Source organism: Chelonoidis abingdonii, chromosome 1, assembly GCF_003597395.2.
Source record: "Chelonoidis abingdonii isolate Lonesome George chromosome 1, CheloAbing_2.0, whole genome shotgun sequence".
Lineage (NCBI taxonomy): Eukaryota > Metazoa > Chordata > Testudines > Testudinidae > Chelonoidis > Chelonoidis abingdonii.
The window spans coordinates 331,531,920-331,544,423 of NC_133769.1; the positions used below are offsets into that span (position 1 = coordinate 331,531,920).

At 41.3% G+C, this 12,504-nt stretch overlaps 1 long non-coding RNA gene across 3 annotated transcripts in view; it reads right to left on the minus strand.

Moving 5' to 3' along the window:
* Positions 1–12,504, minus strand: part of LOC116820618 (uncharacterized) — a 62,621-nt gene that overhangs the window by 29,105 nt on the left and 21,012 nt on the right. Inside the window, exon 1 of one of the 3 annotated variants that reach the window (XR_012655278.1) lies at positions 12,205–12,300. The exons of 1 other annotated variant lie outside the window; for it this stretch is intronic. This is a non-coding gene — a long non-coding RNA (uncharacterized LOC116820618). Of the gene's footprint in view, positions 1–11,074; positions 11,166–12,204; positions 12,301–12,504 lie in introns of those variants that run through there. One more of the 3 variants, XR_012655279.1, reaches the window with a different exon arrangement.

Here is a 12,504-nt window from a genome sequence, read left to right on the forward strand (position 1 = left end):
CAGAATCCTCTCCCCATATAGCTATCAGATCCAGTACCTCCCGTGCGGTCCATGCTGGAGCTCTTTTTCGATTCTCCGAAGACTGCATTGTTACCTGTGCTGATGAGCTCTGCGTGGTCACCTGTGCTGGTGAGCTCTTCACGCTGGCCAAACAGGAAATGAAATTCAAAAGTTCACGGGGCTTTTCCTGTCTACCTGGCCAGTGCATCAGAGTTCAGATTGCTTTCCAGAGCAGTCACAGTGGTGCACTGTGGGATACCACCCAGAGGCCAATACCGTCGATTTGCAGCCACACTAACCCTAATCTGACATGGCAATACCAATTTCAGCGCTACTCGTCTCGTCGGGGAGGAGTACAGAAACCAGTTTAAAAAGCCCTTTATATCGATATAAAGGTCCTCGTTGTTGGACAGGTGCAGGGTTAAATCAGTTTAACGCTTCTAAAATCGGTTTAAACGCGCAGTGTAGACCAGGCCTAAGCAGGCACACCTACAGGGCCTTATTCCTGACAACAATTTTCTGCAAAATAGGTCAAGTCTTTTGGGATTCTTGTCCTTAGGGGTACTCTGACTCAACTTAGATTTTTCTTGTACTGCTAACATGACTAAAGATCTTGGGGTTAGGGTAAATACAGAAGTACTGAATCCTCATTGGAGGGACCCAATACTGCTTTCCTACCTGTTTTGCAGTGGTGTTATTGTGGCCAGCATCTGTGCAATCCAGACCAGTAAGGGGTTGTATCACAATCTGCCCTGTAACCATGGGTGCTGTAAATGTTTTGCTGCTGTGGCTCACAGCCCAGACACCAACAGTCAACAGACAAGCATGTAGTCCCTTGAGTGTCTTTGTGCTTTGCAGCTGCAGTTCAGCACTCTGATCCCAGCTGCCTGCCTACAATTCCAAAAGCCCCACTCTAGCTTTGATCACCCAATTACCTTATGTAGAGCCCAATCCTCTCCTCCAAATTTCTCCCAAATTGTCTGCCCGGTAGCGTCCAGGCCTCTCCTAGTGCACATAGAGAGGTTATTAAGTTTGCAGATTCCTTTAAAGAAATAGTACATCTGCAGCTTACTACTTTACTAGAGTTAAACACTCTTTTAATCAAAGCACTGATTTGGTTTATAGTGAAAAGTAAAATACATTTATTAAACAATATTAATAGGTTAAGTGATACCAAGTAGAAGGAATAAACATTAGAAAGGGTTACAAACAAAAAAGGGTATTCTCAGACTAAAACTTAATTTCAGCCAGTTACAATCTTTGCCTAAGCAGGTTTCTCACCTAAAATTAATTTCCAGGGACTTCAATCCCCTTGGTTGAAGAACCCATCTTTCTACGATCTATGTAGTACCTCAAGTGATGAATAAATTAGGAGTTCTCTGCCCCTTCCTTTATAGTCCAGTAAACCTTTGAAAACCCTCTTTCTCAAAAGTCATTGACATTGATTCAATAGGTAGGCAGGCTTCTTGGCAGTGCTGTCTCCATCACCTAGCAAGACTGTTAAGAGGTCATCTTTCCCCACTTGCATTCATGATGGCTTTGTTTACCTTGCATGTAAATATGCCTATGTTACCTTTGCATGAGGACCAAGCTGGTCAGACAAACAAATACATAGTCCTTTGTGATCTGGACAAGCTAACTCCCCAACTATCTTGTGCGCTTTGATAATTTTGTTTACTGCATATGTAAATTGCAATTTCATTGCCAGTGCTTAACCCTGCTTCATTTGTACTGAAGACTTGGGCAGACTTGTTCTCTACTTCGTTCAAATACAGACTTTAAAACATAATATCAGAGAATGTAGATAACTCAACATATAATATTAATACACACATTCCACAATTATATTAATCACTAGTGTGTCATTAGTTTTCCAATGATATATTGCATAACACCTTTTAGATACAGATCATGACACCAATGAGTACACTGGTCAAGCCATCTGAAACTCACTACTAGATACCAGGGAGCCCCTTGCCCTTTGGCCTTGAGATGCTCTTAGGGTCACAGTGTTATTGTGGCAGGCATCTGTGACAAGGCCTTAGCCAGTTCAACAAGTCCCTCATTTATCAGAAGGGTGATGTTGCCTGGAACAGAAACTGGCAAGGTGTCAAACACTTTGGAGATTTCTCCAATGTGACCAACATCTCTATTGCCAGAATTTTGGCAATCCTCACAAGGAGCTCCTAGAATGACTTAATCATTTGGTACTATTACTGGTTCCAAAGATATTACTTCATCAGGTGAGGAACATGAGAGGTCCTCTGGTGATGATACAAGGCAACGTTGTGGCTCTATTTTTGTTTTTTCCTGGTACTCCGGTGTAGGTCATCTGTCCAAAAACACAGATGGGGAGAATTACCTCTTTTTCTTTCGTGAGTGCAGTGGACACTGGCATCTTGATTCATGAAATGGTGGACCCCACTATCCCAATGGAGCCAGGATGTTACACCATAGGAATACGTCTAACTTGTTTAGAACTAGCCAGTCCAGTGCCATTCTCGATGAGACAATAGATACTGAGTTGTTTAGGGAAAGCTGATAGGGTCTTTCTATGGTGCTGTTGACTGACCTCAAAAGAGAGGACTCTTTGTTCTAAGATGGGAAGAAGTGAGGAGAAATAGACCTCTTCTAGGAGTACCGCTTAAGTATATGGTGCTCTTGGTACAGCAGTCTATACCAGTGCTCTTTTAGCACTGAAGATGGTCCTAGTCCTGGTTCACTCAGGGCTGTATCCTCTGCTGCAGGAATTGAAGGCTAGCCAATTATTACCCTCATTTTGTTTTTGTGCACTTGACTTTTCCTTCCTAAATGTAGTACTTTGCACTTGTCTTCACTGAATTTCATCTTGTTCATTTCCAAACCAAATTCTCCCAATTTATTCAACGTCTTTTGAATTCATCCTGTCCTCCAAATGCTTCCAATCCCTCTCAGCTTGGTGTCATCCAGAAATTTTAATAAATACACTTTCCACTCCATTTATCAAGTCATTTATTAAAATTTGAATAGTACAGACCCAGGACAAATTCTTGTGAAACCACACAGATACATGCTCCCTGTTTGACAGTTGAACCACTGATAATTACTCTTTAATAATGTATACAATGAGTCAAATATTTGACTATATCATGTCATAAGTTGTCATGGTCATTATGAAATGATGTAATTAACTTGAAACATTTCAACTTTGAATATTATAAACCATAATTCTGAAATATTGCAAATATTACATATTTTAATACATATTAAAGCATATTTTGCATGTAATATAATATATTTAATTATTAATTTTATATTTTAGACTGTATACATTGGTAATGGATTTAAATTGGTATTATTTAATTGTTATTCCAATTTATAACTGTTTTGTATAGGTAGTTCAATTGATTTGGTATAATATAAAAAAAAAAAATAAAAACAAATATTAAAAATTAAAATGAAATAAACAAATCTCAAACCCAACGGCAGCTTCCTGCTTGCGAGACCGGTAGCCTGGGGCTGATGGACTCAGGTAGTTGTGGTGGCCAGAATGAAAACAACTGGAAGATATCTGTTTCACTATTACAGTTAATTGCAACTGAAGAAATTGAGACACCTGCTGATAGAAGCCAAAAACAAACAACAAAAAAAGCTAATGTAAGCTTAAATTGGACAGGTGTTGGTGGTACACCACATACCACTCATGGGGAGTGGGAGAGCTGAAATTAAAAAAAAGCCTCTATTTACTTAGAGTATGGGGTTTTGGGTAAAAAAAAACAACCACCAAGGCTTGGTTATTTCGATAAGCCATTGACGAAAATTCCTGAGGACTAGGCCCTAGAACATAGATCCAAATATAATACAGTTAGATTCAAGGATCTCAGAAGATCATTAGCCAATCCTTCCAAGTTGACAGGACTCAGGGAAGTCCCATCTATCATCCGCCGTGTGTCAAGCCGGGACCTAAAATCCCCTACGAAATTCCCATCCTCAGGTACTCATTCAGTGTACTACCACCTCTATGGCTGACCAAAGATTGTCTTCTAAATATCACCTGATCTGCGCTGGGGAGGACCATTACTCCTTTGTTCTGCATCTGGTACTAGCTCGAGAAAGTCTGATCCACCTCTCTTTGGACCCCTCTTCAGGTAGTGAAAGCAGCTATCAAATCCCCTACTTTTCTCTTCTGCATGAACACAATCACTGTCTTCAGCCTCCCATAAGTCAGTGTTGTTCAGATCCCTAATCATTTTTGTTGCCGCTCCGCTGGATTCTTTCCATGTTTTCAAACCCTTCTGATAGTATGGGGCCAAAAACGGACACAGTACTCCAGTTAGGGCCTCACCAATGGTCAAATAGAGGAAATGATCATGTCCTGTGATTCTGCTGGAAATGTCCCTACTTATACAGCCTAAAATGCCCGTTAGCTTCTTGGCAACAAGGGCACACTGTTCGACTCATATCCACTCATCCACCAACCTAGGTTCTTTTCTTGCAGGGAACTGTGCCTAGCCATTCAGTCCTAGTCGTAGCAGTGCATGAGGACCAGCACTTTGTCTTTGTTGAACCTCATGAGATTTCTTTTGGCCCAATCCTCTAATTAGTCTAGGTCCTTCTGTATGCTATCTACCTCCACCGTATTCTAACCACTCCTCCCAGTTTAGTGCGACGTGCAAACTTGCTGAGGGTGCAGTCCACATCATCCTCCAGATCATTAATGAAGATATTGAACAAAACCGGCCCCAGGACCGACCCTTGGGGCACTCCGCTTGATAACAGCTGCCAACAGTTGGCATGCCATTCTGCAACAGCCTGTGGAAAAGCATCTGGATGAACTACAAAAGCGGGGCACAATTTTACCTTTGGAGTTCTAGGGATGGGCTGCATCAATTGTATGTATCCCAAAGGGCAATGGCAACATAAGAATTTCCGGGGACTATAAAGTCATATACTCCTGGCTGGAAGTGGATCAATATTCAATTCCTAAAATATAAGATTTATTTGCAAAACTGGAAGAGGGACTGAAGTTTATGAAATAAGACTTGTCCCAAGCCTACCAGCATATGGCATTGCAGTCAGGTTTAAAACAATTGCTGACAGTGAATGGATATAATGGGCTATTTACATTACTGGGAAACCAGTGCACCTGCTGTGTTTAAAAAATGGTAGATCAGTCAATTTTACTTACCATAAGTTTAGTCATAGAAATTAGAGATGTTAAAGAATTATCACCTCTCTAATATTTGCAGGGTATGTCACTGCCAGATTTCTTACAATGTCACTGCCAGATTTCTTACAATAAATTACCTAATTTTTTTGCTGTGGTAAATATATATATTTCTAATATACAATGTTCTAAATATATATATTTCTAAATATACAATGTTTCTTACAATGTCACTGCCAGATTTCTTACAATAAATTACCTAATTTTTTTGCTGTAGTAAATATATATATTTCTAAATATACAACCTAAATTTTCCTTTTCATTCCATTATTCTTAGTTATTCCCTCCTTGTACAATGTTAAATTATAATATATTTGTATCATGCCTCTTCTTAGCCATAACTAATAGAACAATTACTACAATTACTACAACTGTAACGGTTGTTCTTTGGGATGCGCTTGTCAGTGTGGATTCCACTGTAGGTGCTATGCAAGATCAGATTCTTTTGCATAGCTGTGCCTGTTGGGTCTGTGCATACATCTTATGTCTCCTCGTTCTTACAAGTAAGGGCACAAAGGGCAAAGCGGCCACAATCCTCTCTCATTTCCCTCACAATTGGAAGCACATGTTAGCTGAGGATTCTAAAAGCAGGGATGGAGGGCAAGCTGCAGCAGGATCCACACGCATAACCTCTTGAAGAACCACAGTTACTTTATGGTAATTAATCATTCTTTTCTTTTTGAATATGTGTTAGAGTGTAGGTAACTGTAAGCAGTACCCCTTCTGGATGATGAGATGAGAAGTATCAGCTGCATTAGCTGAACAGTGATTGTAGTACTGCTCTCTCAAACTTGGCATCTGCCCTGGCAGCTAAGTTCAACGAATAATGTTTGACAAAAGTCAGTGGGTTATTCCACATCACCTTGTGTGACTCAGAAATTAGCAAGTTCCAGAATCTGGGAGAAGACGTTGCTTGAGCTCTGGTGGAATGAGCACTGATGTTTGGAACTTTGCTTGAGATGCACTGTGTTACCCATTTGGAAATCCAGTATGATGGCCTGGCCTTAGAAGACAGTCTGAATAGCTTGGTCCTGTCAGTGTAGTAAACTAGCATAGTGGATATTTCCAGTGTATATATCTTCTGTCATAAATTAGCCTGGAGCTTTGGGAAGATGACAGGCAAATTGACTGATTAAGACAGAATTTCTAAGACCACCCTGGCAATGAATTTGAAGTGAGGTGTCTGCACCATCATGTTGTGTTTATGAAATGGCAGTAGGGAGAGCCAGCCATGAGTGCTTCATGCTCAGCCTCTCTGTCCTGGCTGAACTGATAGCAACTAGGAAAATGATCTTCAGAATGAGATGATGTAAGGAGCATTCTGAAAGGGGCTCAAAGGGAGGCTCCATTAGTCTCTGCAGCATAATGTTGAGGTCCCTGGCAAGAGTAGGTTCTCTCACCAGCGGCTGAGTGTATAACAAATCTTTGAGGAACTTAAATACCATTGGATGGGAGAATCATAGAATATCAGGATTGGAAAGGACCTCAGTAGATCATCTTGTCTAACCCCCTGGCAGACTTTTGCCCCAGATCCCTAAATGGCCCCTTCAAGTATTGAATTCACAACCCTGGGTTTAGCAGGCTAATGCTCAAACCACTGAGCTATCCCTCCTCCCCAAGACCAAGCCTGACTGGACAGGCAGATGGCACACCAAAATCAATGCAAGGTGACTCTTAATGTAGCTAAACAAAAGGCTGGAATGTTTCAGATGCAGCAAGTAGTTAAGGAGCTATGGTACAGAAGCCTGCATTGAGTCCAGGTCATATTCAACTGCCCATATCAAGAACCTTTTCCATTTTAACAAATAAGCCTTTCTGTATCAGGATCTGCTGGATTTATTTAGAGCAATATCTCTCTGTGGTACTTAACCAGCCAACACTGAGGCTGTTAGATGTAGGGACTTTGGGTCTGGCGTACCTAACTGTGATGTTATGAAATCAGGTCTGGGGAGTTTGGGAGTTGAACCACCACTAGTCATTTTGTGAAGATTCTCAGTGCTGTGTAAAATCCAAATAGAAGCATCTTGTACTGGTAGTGATTTAGTCTTACTATGAATCTCAGGTCCTTTCTGTGAGCTGAGTGGATGATTGCGTAGAAGTATGTGTATTGCAAGCTGAGAACCACGAACAAGTTTTGAACCTGCTGAGGTGGAATGATGAAGTCAAGCATTTCCATCCTGAATCTGAGGTGGCATATATATTTGTTCAGTTTCCTCTGGTCCAGGATAGAGTGAACACCCTCTTTTCTTCTCTGGGATAAGGAAATTTAGGGAGTAGAAGTCTCTTCCCTGAAACCTCCTCAATGGCTTGCAAATGAAGCAATGAAATCACTTCTTTTTGTAATAGGCTTTCATGAGAAAGTTCACTGATTTATATATATATATATATATATATATAGACACACACACACACACACACACTTTTTTAATATCCAAATTGAAGAAGAAAAAATGGAAGGATGAAGGCCATATTTCTTCACTAATTTAGTGGAAAAGAACAAGTTTGAAGCTCTATGAAGTAAAGACATGGACACTTGCTGGGTTCCATCTTCTGGAGTAAGAAGGAACTAAGGGAGTGTCGTGGCCAGTCTGTCTTTTATGCCTCTTCTATGGAAGCACGAGGTGGCACTGAGTGCACGTGTAGCCCAAAAGGACACTGATATTCAAAAGAATCTGATCTTACACATAATAAGGCACATGGGCACCTGTAGTGGCATCCATATTGGTACATACTTGAAGAACAAGGATATACTATCATACTTACTTCTTAATTTTTCCTCATAAATAAATCCTTCTAATCCTGGATAATTTTGTTGCTCTTTTAGTATTACCCTCCATCTTTTAAATGTTTGTGATATTGAGGTGGCCAAAACATAGCGTAAAATATTCTAGAGTCTTTCTCATAGAAACTTATATGGTAAGTCTACACTGAATCTCAGAGAGAGTCTCCCAGTCCAGAGCCACCGACTCGCATTAGCAGGGCTTGTACTAGTGCTTGACAGCCTTAGCTACAGCCTTAGCCACAACATCAAAGAAATGTCTACACAGCCATTTTCAATACTCTAGCACAAGCTCAGCTAACACAGGTCTGTGGGCCTGGACTGTGAGGCTCACTCCCAGATGCAGTGTAGACAAACCCTAAAAAGTGCTTATCACCTACCTATTGTGCAACATGATGCCTCTGTGCATACAGCTAGACATTACATTGGTTTTTCTTTCTACCATCCCAGACCACAAGCTCAGATCAAATCTGCTCTCCTTTATGACTTTTGTATCTTTTGATATTAGTACATTCTACGTGTTACTTTCCCATTAGTGATATGTGTTTTAGACACCTTCCTCCACTTGTATTGTTTCCATTTTTCCTTGCTTAATACCATTTTAATTTCTGCCCACATTTCTAACCTTTGTAGGCCCATTTCTATTATTTCTTTGTAATCACTGATATTTACAACACCCTCCATCACTGAAATTCACAGATAACCTGTAGTTTACCTTCACTTCCAGTTCATTAATGAAAATGTTAAATAAGAATGATTAATTCCTGCAGTATCCAAATATAAATGTCCTCTCAGCTGGACTGCATTTAATTAGTACTCTTTGTTTGAGTTTTCCGTCATTTTTCACTCCACAGTGCTCAGATCCAAGCCAATCTGAATTACATTTTGTAACAGTTAACCAAATAGGCTATTGTATCACACACGTCAACAATCCTCCTGTAATGACTGCACAGATATGAAAGGCAGGAAATACAATATTGATTCTAATAATTATTGAAGTGGACAAGCATTCTGCTAGAGCAATCAGTACACATTCAGCTAAACACAAATAATATATTGTTTAAAAATTATAGACTAGATTGAACCTACAGTCCCATGGGCAACCACTTCAGCAGGAATACATGTGTAAGTATTTGATCAGATGAGTTACACTTGTATAATCTTGATCTAAATAAATCAAACATTTAAGTAATTTTCTTTCTGATGTGCTATTAATACATGGAAGCTACAAAATTAGTTATGAAATATTATTTATGTTTCCCCAATATATTCTTTACTTCAGATATAATCAACAATCCAAACAAGAAGAAAACTAGTAAGGAAAACAAAAGGACGAAGAAATCCTTTTTTGCCCAATGACGGAAATGTAAATGCAGTCCCCTAATATACTGTCAGAAGTAGTATAATGTATTTTGTACATATTATAGGTAGCACAGGTAGTAAAGCTTGTAGTTAAGGTTGCTTGACAAGTCTCAAGATCCTGTTTTCAGTTGTTTATAACTTTGTCAAACTGAAACCATTTGGGCTGAAATTTTCCATACCAAGCTTCTGCCTCATACTGACTTGTCTTGGAAAGTTTCAGCAAAAAATGTTTGAGCCATTTTTAAGAATGAAGATAAGAAAAAAAATTGTTTTACCCATGCTAAATTAGCTATAAGAATATTTTTAAGAAGCTCTAATGCCTCCTTGTTCTGGAGCAGAGACTTGAAATTTGGCAGTTGCTGCTTTGCCAGGGATGTGCCTTTTGCTGTTCCTATTTAAAACTAACTATCACCAGTTCACGAGCCTTTGAAAAAGTCTCAGTCTGCAAATCGCTCAGTAGAGATTTGTCAGAGTTTTGCTGCTAAATTGTCCAAAGATTTCATCTGCACTAAGCATGATTCAGCCCCTAACAGCTTCTATATACTGACCAAACTACGTGTGCCATCCCCACAGAGTGACTGAACAGAATCCCAGCTGGTGATGTAGAGGGCTGAGCAAGATTTTCCATGCAATCGATGCTCTGTACTGATCAGTGCTGGACACCAGAAGTGAGAGCAGGGAGACTGTCTCTCCTGTGCTCTCAGTGAACCCCTGCTGGTGCCCAAGCAGCCACAAGGAGGAGGAAACAGCCTGACTTAAAACACAGAAGGATGAGAAATGGGAGATGGGATGTGGATGTTGGGTTATAACTGTCAGAGGTCAGGGAGAAGCAAACGGGGAGGGGAAAGCAGTGGCTGACAGGAGGCACTGGTGGGGACAGCAGAGTATTTTGAGAAGTAAACTGCAAAATATAATCTACTTTCCCCCATCCAACTTTCTTCTGTGAAATATTACTCATATTTATTTGCAGAATTACTGAATTCTTTGCAAAAGAGATGTTTAAGGGTTTGAAGAAGTCAACAGTGGCCAAAATCACATATTTATTACAAATCTACCTGTCATTTAACACATTTATTAAAATGGCACTCACTAATATCAGATTTAAGTAATTACAGAATTTGGAGCAGCAGTCTCCAACCTTTTTAAACACAAGATCACTTTTTGAATTTAAGTGCAACTCAGGATTTACCTGAAAGAAAATGTAGAAATAACAGTAATCACACAAACCCAAATACCCTTGCCCTGCCCCCTGCTCTGCCCCTTCCCCAAGGCTATGCCCCTGCTCTGCCCCTTCTCTGAGCCCCCACCCCACTCACTCCATCCCCCCTCCCTCCATCACATGTTCTTCCCCATCCTCACTCACTTTCACCAGGCTGGGACAGGAAGTTGGGATGTGGGAGGGGATGTGGGATCTGGGATGGGGCCAAGGGGTTAGGAGTGTGGGAGAGGTTCCAGGATGAACTTGAGGGTAGGGGGTTGGGATGCAGGATGGAGTACGGGCTGAGGCAGGAAGTTGGGATGCAGGAGGGGGTGCAGGGTGTGGGATGCATGAGGGGCCTTAGGGCTGGGGGTTGGGGTGCAGAGTGCAGGCTCTGAGAGGGAGTTTGGGTGCAGGGGGGCTCAGGGCTGGGGTAGTGAGTTGGGGTGCAAAAGGGGGTTCGGGGCTGGGCAGAGGGTTGGAGTGCAGGAGGGGGGTGAGGTGCGGGCTCTAGCTGAGTGCCGCTTACGTCAGGTGGCAGTGCAGCAGGGCTAAAGCAGGCTCCCAGCTTGCCCTGGCCCTGTGCTGCTCCCAGAAGCGGCTGGCATGTTCAGCAGTGGCTCCTGGTGGGGGATAGGCAGGTGGCTCCGCATGCTGTCCCCGTCCACAGACACCACCCCCGCAGCTCCCATTTGCCACGGTTCCCCGTTCCCGGCCAATAGGAGCGGTGAGGGTGGTGCCTGAGGGTGAGGGCAGCATGCTGAGACCCTTTGCCCCTTCCTCCCCCCAGGAGCCGCTGCTGGACATGCAGGACACTTCTGGGAGAGGCATGAGGCCAGGGCAGGCAGGGAACCTGCCTTAGTCCTGCTGCACCACCGGACTGTTAGCAGCCTATCTCCCAGTTTGGCTGCAGGAGGGTTGGCAACTGTACTCTGTGACCAAGATTGACTGTCAGAGGCTCCGCAATTGACCAGTTGATTGCGATCTACCGATTGGTGACCACTGATTTAGAGCCTTTTACTTCTAATGTAGGTCACTGGTTGCTATTTAACTCAAGATGGCTGTGGTGGTGGTGTCCAAGAACTATCCCTGATTTCTCCCTCATGTGATCAGAATTTGTTCATGGCAGCTCCTTCTGACTCCCTCCCTTTGATCCCCACACCCTATGTAGTAGGGAGAGAGAGAGGGAAAAATGGGAGTAAAGACCCCATTCTGGACTGGATTAAGTCTTGGATCTGTGCTAGATGTACAAAGAATGAATTCACTCTATATACTACAGGCTCTCTCACTGCTGAGATTACATTATATAAACTCAAAAAATGTTACAAAATTATCTTTTTAGTATTACATAAACAAAAGCATATAAAACGCAATACACTACTGAATTTAACTATTTCCACAAACAATCCTATTGTAGTCTGTAAATTTAAATGTTTCAATATTTTTATAATTATATATTAAAAATCAACACTTTAACTTTGGCTCTTAAAGTAAACACATAGAAACATGATCTTAAATTAGGACAGCAACAGCTGAGAATGTCATACAAATAGATGGAAGATAATCTGAACAGATCCAAAAACTGTCAGTACAAAAAACTCTCTCTTTCTATTACAATACCTATATCAAAACAAATCAAAAGGACTTTTCATAACTTACCTTAGAGATCTGAAACAACACAGACTGCTGAATTAATTATAATCAATCTCCTCCCACGATGCAACATGTAACTTTTCTACCACTTTCAGATCTGGAGTGAAAGGTATTTTATGGCCCTGGATAATTTTTCAACTGGAAAGAAATTCTGTTCCATGTTGGCGCATGTTTTACATCATCCCTATTTCACTGGCAACAGGCAACAGCTATTTATCTTTGACTAGACATGGCAGTTAATAATTGTTAGGCATCGACTCCACACTTTGGCACTTACTGCTACCAACATAAGAATTCGGATGTACA